This window comes from Larimichthys crocea, chromosome III (genome assembly GCF_000972845.2).
Source record: "Larimichthys crocea isolate SSNF chromosome III, L_crocea_2.0, whole genome shotgun sequence".
Lineage (NCBI taxonomy): Eukaryota > Metazoa > Chordata > Actinopteri > Sciaenidae > Larimichthys > Larimichthys crocea.
In genome coordinates, this window is record NC_040013.1 from 52013586 (window position 1) to 52021790 (window position 8205).

The following is an 8205-nucleotide window of genomic DNA, read 5'->3' on the forward strand; positions in this document are numbered from 1 at the left end:
TCACCCGTGTGGGGTCCATTGAGGTGAATTTCCAAATGAATTTCAACATTATACTTGTATATGTATGTTAGGATGGCCATGTAGCGGCTGGATTTGCAAGGTAGAAGACTTGAGGCAGAGGTTGTGTTCAACCAACCAGGTGTTTATTCACTGACATTTACATTAAACATACAGAATTGAACATGAAACACATACTGTGGTCCTACCAGCAGCAGCAGCACCAGCAGGGTGTGGTGCAACTGGCAGCCTTAAATATCCTGCTGCTGCTACCAACCAAGACCCTAGGGGATTTTGCCCCTCCCATTCCATGTCCACATAACAAACAGTAGACAAAACCTTAAAATACATTTGCGCTCTACCATATGATCAGTTAAACTGTATGTTCTACCGGTTCTGAACATTATCAAAAAATCTATTAAAGAACTCCCATGAACTGATTGCACTCCCCCCTACACCAGCTCATGGAACGATCCGGAAACTTTAAAGACTGCCGAGTTAAAGCGGGGACTGTTTTCGCCCGAACACCCTGGAGAGGAGACATAGGTGAGTGACTTGCACATATACGCACACCTATTTCATTCATCATACTGCATAGTCACATCACATTTGATCAAATACCTTTATCTACATTTTATCACAAAGAGCATTGTTCGGGCTACCAACTAACTAAATGTTTCTTTTGCAGGCCTGGGGCCTCATGTACAAAGGTTGCGTACGCACAAAAGCGTGGCGTACGTCCTTTTCCACGCTCACGTTCCGATGTATCAAACGTGAAATGATCGTAGAAATGTGCGTGCCTCACGCCAACTTCATGGCTGGCGTACGCACGTTTCTACAGCTATTGTTCCTTTGGCGACACTTAGAGGTGACGCTGGGAAACTGTTAATAATGTGAAAACAAGTAGTCGCCCCTCCCTCTCCTCCCACACCTCTTCCATCCTTGTACACAGCCTTGTCACCTCCCGTCTTGACTACTGTAATTCCCTCCTCTTTGGTCTCCCCCACAAATCCCTTCACAAGCTGCAACTGGTCCAAAACTCAGCTGCCCGCATCATTACCAGAACCCCTTCATTTCACCATATTACCCCTGTACTACAGCATCTCCACTGGCTCCCCATTAAGCACAGAATTCATTTTAAAGTACTCCTCCATACTTTCAAAGCCATCCACAATCTTGCCCCTCCTTACCTGTCTAATCTTCTTCACACTGCTATTCCCTCTCGCTCCCTTCGTCCCTCCTCCTCCCTCCTCCTTACTGTCCACACTGCCCGCCTCAGTACTATGGGGAGTAGAGCTTTCAGTTGCTCTGCTCCCCAACTCTGGAATGCATTACCCCCTGACATCCGCAATATTGACTCTTTACCCCTCTTCAAATCTAGGCTAAAAACTCATTTGTTTCAGTTAGCCTATGCACTCTGACTTTTAATCATTTCTTTGTTTTATATTTTACAGCCTGTGCTTTTTATTGTGTATTGCCTTTTTTTCTATTGTATTTCTATTGCTTTTTGTCTTTGTATAGTGTCCTTGGGTGTTTTGAAAGGCGCTTTGAAATAAAATGCATTATTATTATTATTATTATTATTATCAGAGTGATGTGCACATCAGAGACACACTATGAACAATTAACACACCCACAATGTGTTTGCAATTATATAGGTGGATATAAAAGCATGCGCAATGTGATGAAGAAAATGATATTAACAATGGCAGCGTTAGCGTTGTTAGAGGACCTTGCAAATGGTGCAATCCGTCGTGAGTGAGTATTTAAGAAAACGCAAGGATTTACTTGCAAACGATGATAATTGGCTTATAAGACGATTTCTGTTACCAAGGCCAGTGTTACTGGAGCTGTGCGCAGAGCGCAACACGGCGAGGAGCCAGGGGTTGTCTGTGTCCACAGAGATGCTGACCACCCTAGGGTTCCTGGCAACAGGGCCATTCCAGCGGGAGCTGGCCGATCGGTCAGGAGTGTGCCAGTCAACCCTGATCCGAGCCATGCCAGCTGTGTGGTACGGAATCATCCGAATGTCATCCAGGTATATCAGATTCCCGTACAATGCTGTTGAACGGGCCGACATTAAAGCCCAATTTGCAGCGTGAGCCAGTTTCCCTAATGTAATTGGAGCTTGACTGCACACACATTGCTATAAAAGCACCATCACAATGTCAATTTTCAAATCATATGTGATGTGTAACTGCAGCTAACTAACATCGTGGCAAGGGGGTCTGGTTCAACGCACGACTCATTCATTATGACTAACAGCATGGTTGGGAACTGGCTGGAGGCTGGCACGGTGCGCGATGGGTGGCTTCTAGGTAAGTAAATAGTTTATTTGTTTAATTGTCCCGTATGTAAACCAGCGCAATGCACATTTGGGCATGTGCGCATTCAAATAGCATGTTTTTGGTTTTCTTTATTTTCTGCTGGTGAAATTAGAGCTGCAGAGCTTTCTAACAAGCCCCTGATGGTCTCCCTGTGTTCAGATTTCTTGTCAGTAAAAGCGGGCGTAAAGTTGGAAATGTCGCGGCGCCTCTCTCTGTGTGTGCGCTGCTCTGATCCCACGGCATTTACAGCCTCACACACACGCTCCCACTCACATCTTGTCATATTTATCCCTGTTGACAGGGTACCAAGCAGAATATCCACTTCATTCACTAGAATATCAAGCTCAGACTCTGTGAAATTCCTTTTCTTTTCTTTGTTCGTTGTATCTGATCGGACAAAGAGGTGAATCTCAGGTCCAGGGCCTATTTAAATAGATTTGCATATTTAGATGGAGGCGTGGACAGGGAGGAGTTGCATGTGCGCTAAATTCCACGTTGATTGGGCTGTACAAAAGAAACGTGCTTAGATCCATGCATACGCACACTTTGATACATTTGAATTTTTTTGTGCGTACGACAGTTTCCAGGTTTTGGCGTACACCAAGTTTCAGTATAAAATCCAAATAAAATATTTGTATATGAGGCCCCTGGTCTCCACTCATTCCTTGCTGAGGGCAATACAGGATCTGCACACACATATTGTTAACCCAATACATTTGTCCCTCACTATAACACGGTTCACCTTTCGCAGCCTCGCTGTTTCACAGATTTTTTTTGTGTCATTTTGCAGGTTTTTTTTACAGCGTACCGTACAGTATGAACGCGCATTGTGTTCTGCGTACTGTACAAAATGCATTCGGCTAGCCAGATTTACAGAAATCGCTAGCAGTGTGACTCTGAAGTGCTGTATGTTTGCAGTCAGAGGAACTGTGGAATATGCGTGAGTTACTGGTAATAATTTCTTATGTGTCAAACCTCGTAGATTGATCATTAAAATTAAATTTGTTAAAAACGTTTGGGCTTGAAAACAGGTTTTGATCTTTGGTTTCATTTACTAATACACTATTGTACTTATTTTTGTTAAATCTGCAAAAGTTTGAACTTTGAGAGTGTTTAAATAAGAGAGAAATGTGAGAAAATGTTAATGCCTGTCTGAGAAAAGTGTGTAAAAGTGTGTGGTTAGGGGTTTTAGGGCCTTAAAACATGTATAATAATTGTAAAATAAAGCTAAATAAAGCTGATTACTTCGCAGATTTTGTCTATTGCGGATTATTTTTAGAACGTATCCCCCACGATAAACGAGGGACCACTGTATACACAAATTCAATAAAACATTTGCTACTTTTTTTGTACCTCATTCTTAAATATGCTAACTTATTGTGTTATTAATAACCAAAAGTAAGTAATGAAGACTACCTTCATTATAATGCAGTAGGCTTTAAGTACATAACTATATTTAATTCATTTAATCTGTTGAATTTTTAAGGATAAATAATTTTAATACTAGAAGTCTTTCACCAAAAAGCAACACAACAACGGGTAAATATTTCATATTTCTGGAATGGTTTCTCTGTCTGCACATCATGTTCAGCATCTGATAACTACTGCCTAGAGTAAAGGCTAAATAGAAAATAGCAGGGGTCCAAAAGAGCCTGTGACATATTACAAGAACACAGACAGGTCGCCAGACAGTCACTGTGTTTAAATAAATCTTTGAGCCTCATAAATGTAACCAACCCCAAAGCCAGTCCAGCTCACACTAGAAAGTCACATTTAATAGTTTCCATCTGTGCATCAACTACATTTTAGAGGGAGGTTTGATGAAGCTCTCTAAGCTGTAGTCTAAGTTCACTCATAAGAAAACAGCTGAGGATGTAGAGTTATCTGAATTACATCAGTATATATGCAGTACATGTGAACAGGACGGAGTGAGTACTTCATTTAGTAACCATGACACAACACTGATCATGGACACATCAAACATGTACACCTACTGTAGGTTGCTGCATACAATAACACACACAGAAAACTCTGTTATCCATGTTTGAACCTTTTTCCATAGTAGTACAAAATATTAAAGACATGGTTTATAACAAACCAAATTTCATTCAAGTTAGATCAGAATTAAGTGAGTTACAGTCAGTTTTGCAGTGAAGTCTTTAATAGTGTGTACTATGGGCGACATACAGCCGTGGCCATTGAGGTATCTACATATCTGTATCTACAGTATGGGAATCCAGGAGTCCTAAAACCCCAAAATGAGTTAGCATTATGAGTTAGCAATAGCTGGTTCCCTCGTCGTTGGGTCATTGTCAAGTCATTTGGGTTTTCGAGTTAGATGCTTCAAAAATGTAATTGTCATGTTTTGTTCGATGATATAGAACACTAATAATGTAGAGATGTCCTAAAAGTGTAACATGTAACTATAAGAAACTTTTATTCACAACAGAGCTTCCAAAATCCAATGCAAAAATCCTACTGGTTTTTAATTAATTAGCCGTTTATCTCAAGATAACAAAGCTTGTTTTCTCATGATAACGAGCAAACCAGGGCGAGTCAAATCAGCCTCTATTAATGAATGCACAAAAAGGATTCACTACTACTACTACTAGTGTTTTTAATGCCCTTATCTCAAGATCACAAGTTAATTATCCTGTTATCTTGTTTTCTCATGAGAATGAGATAATCTTTATTTCTGTTACCCATGTTCGCCGTTTAGTGGCACCACCGTCAAGATCTGGACTAATGCAATGTATTGAACAACTTGGCTCGTACGATACCAAAGTATAGAAAATCAGTGGCGCACATTAAGAGCCAGATTGCTCTTAAAACATTTGAACACCAGATTTAACCTGGCCTTAGATCATAGTGGCTCAGTGTTAGCACCCATTGTTAAGAAGTCAGGAAAAATAGAGAGAACCTAAGAGTGCCAATTGTAAACAGGAGCTAGCCTTTTGTTTTCTGTTATCCAGCAAGGATGGTAATTTAGCCTCCCAGTTGGTGTTACCTTGAATGTTTCTCAGCACGCCAAAAGTCACTTGATGACATAAAGAAAGAGTGTGTGCAACAGTTTGTTGCCATGGCGCCCAGAAAATACAGATATCACTAAGAAGACTCAACTTGGTCATTCTTTGTTACACCTTCGGTGGGGAGGTGAAAGAAGCTGTTTAGGACTTTCATGATGTCAGTGATGACAGGAAAGCAACAGTAATTACCAACAATGTGTCAAGTGTACTAGAGACTTTCTTTCTACATACATCCAAGGTAAAGAACTTGAGAAAACTTGATTTTCTGGCTTCAGTCAACTGTATAAAGCTTAGTGAACCATCAGCCAATTTTAATGATGCAAAACTGAATAGCCTCACTTAAATAAGTGCTTTGGCTTTATTTGGGTAAAGACCTACCTCATTGGGTTACACATTGATTAAGGACAAATCTCCTCTTCAACTTCTGTCTTTCATGGTTGCAAATGACCTCGAGTCATTTATTTATAAATCTCAAAATACATTTGTGAATGCATTTATTAATATTGAGACTGGCTGAGACTGAGCTTCCTTTATAACAAAAATACATAATTCCTGCAGAAATCTATTCCTACCAGGCAGAAAGCTGTGAGTCGTGTAGTGTCTTAGTGCACATTTAGAGTTATGGAAATTTCAGATGTGCATTGTGCTCACCTGTCTGTGCCCAACCTGGTTTAACTGTGCGCACCTGGCTTTTTGTAGCGAACTGAAAAGCTACCAACCATGGCATAATGCATGTTTGGAAATAATTATAATAATAGGTTTCAGAGCACAGTGGTGCCATTGTCATGTTGTGTCTGAAAGGGCTAATAGGTAGAACATGGGAAGGGCCAACTCATCCTCTGCCCCCCGACACCAAAGCCTGGATTTTTATGCTTTGTTTGTTTTATTTTATTTTTTTATTCTATCAATATTTAATTTAACTGCTCCAAGCTAAGGGGATGTTAGCCCTTAGCTATGCCTCCAGCTATGTCACATTTTTTATTTTAAAAATAATAAGATGACTTTTTGTCAAAAAAGAAACAAGTCAGCTTATCATCTTCCATCACTTTAAACTGTAGACAGGAGAACTAATGTAAATGCTGCTGGCTTGTTTCAGGTTCAATTATTATTTTATTTATTTATTTATTTTATTTTTTGCTTCATGCATTTCTCACTTTATTTATTTATTTTATTTTTTGCTTCATGCATTTCTCACAGTTTGAGTGTATATATAAATGTATATTATGTGAACAAAGCTGAGGGCTTCAGTACATACATTTTAATAAACCCATTTCAGTTGAACATTAGTACATAAATAGAAACAGAACTACATTATTACAGCCAGTTACACAGCATGAGAAAAGCATAAAGAACAACAATACACACCATTACAGTAGTCGGCTGATTTCAGCTATACATTCAAATTGAATTCAACAGAACAACATATTCCAAAGCTGTGCGACAAGTGTCACTTAGCGTACATGCTTCAAACTACGAATGCAAATGTAAACACTTGGAAACAGAGTACACGAAAGCAGCTTATTTTCTGCTATCATCTACATACATTTTGGTTTCATCTGCAACAGACCAGGGCATAAATATTAAACCGGTGATGTACATTTAGTATGTCTCCTCAGGGCTTGGCTAGAATACAGTACAATGCTACACGCATCCACAAGACAACAACCCAGGAAGAGATCAAGTTACATCACACCATAAAACAGAGGCACCAAAGCACAAGAATACAGAAGCTCTTCACTTTAATATATGCATCAGGATAAACCCTTCTTTTGTTCTATCCAGTTCTTTGGTTGTGGTTGGGTACAACCCTGATTCCAAAAGAGTTGGGACGCTGAGTAAAACGTAAATAAAACCAGAATTTGCAAACCCTTTTAACCAGTTGTATACAGGTCAAAAAGGATTTGCAAATCGTTGCCTTTTGTTTATATGTACATTTCACACATCGCTTAAACTGTTTTCAAATTAGGGTTGTAGATAAATCTGTACAAAGTACATATATTTTGTATATATAATCTTTTATTTGCATTTTATGTAGTAGTGGTGGTATATTTCTGTTACCACCAACTGTTGCAAACACCATGTGCATCACAGTCATAAGCAAAACACCTCTAAAGTATAAGCGACACAACAACAGCTTTAGCATAAAGCATACAAATATTCATTAGCTGTTGAACATTTCATGTCAGCTGTGTGATTAACAGCAAACCTGTGTGTTCCTCTGTCTTTTTTTTTAGATATCACTGACAAATGTTAAGATTGCCATCTGTTAGGCAAGTGGCACACTACTAGAGAGTATACTCTGCAGGCAGTTGAACAGCTGCTTTAATCAGACAAGGTTTGTCAGTGTCAGTTTTTTTAACCTCAAAGTTGATTCAGTTGACTGAGATTCATGTATCAAGTATCATCACATAATGTAACATATGAACCATAAACCATAAAAAATACAAGACAGCATTTCAACAATTCTGTGATTAAAGGGGTACTCCAAAGCAGCGTCATAGACGTCCTAGATATCCTTACAGGTTAGTCTCTAAATGCTCTGCTCAACAATCGCCCAACTTTTTGCTGGTAAAACCATTCCAATCCAAAGTCTTTCTCTGGAGAGCATTGTTTCTAACATTGAGTGTCCTTGAAGTGGCACATGTTTATTAACTGTTGCTTCTCGCAACTGCCTTACATTTAGAAATCCGTACACGATTGGTAGGCGGGGACATCTCTATTCATCTGGTATTTGCAGGACTACAGATGAACTGACTTTCAGTCCCTAGTGTATCTCAAGCTCCAAAAACCTTGGAGCATTTCCCATAATGCAACTGGAATATATCATTAATTAGACCTCCCCTGCCTCCTAAATG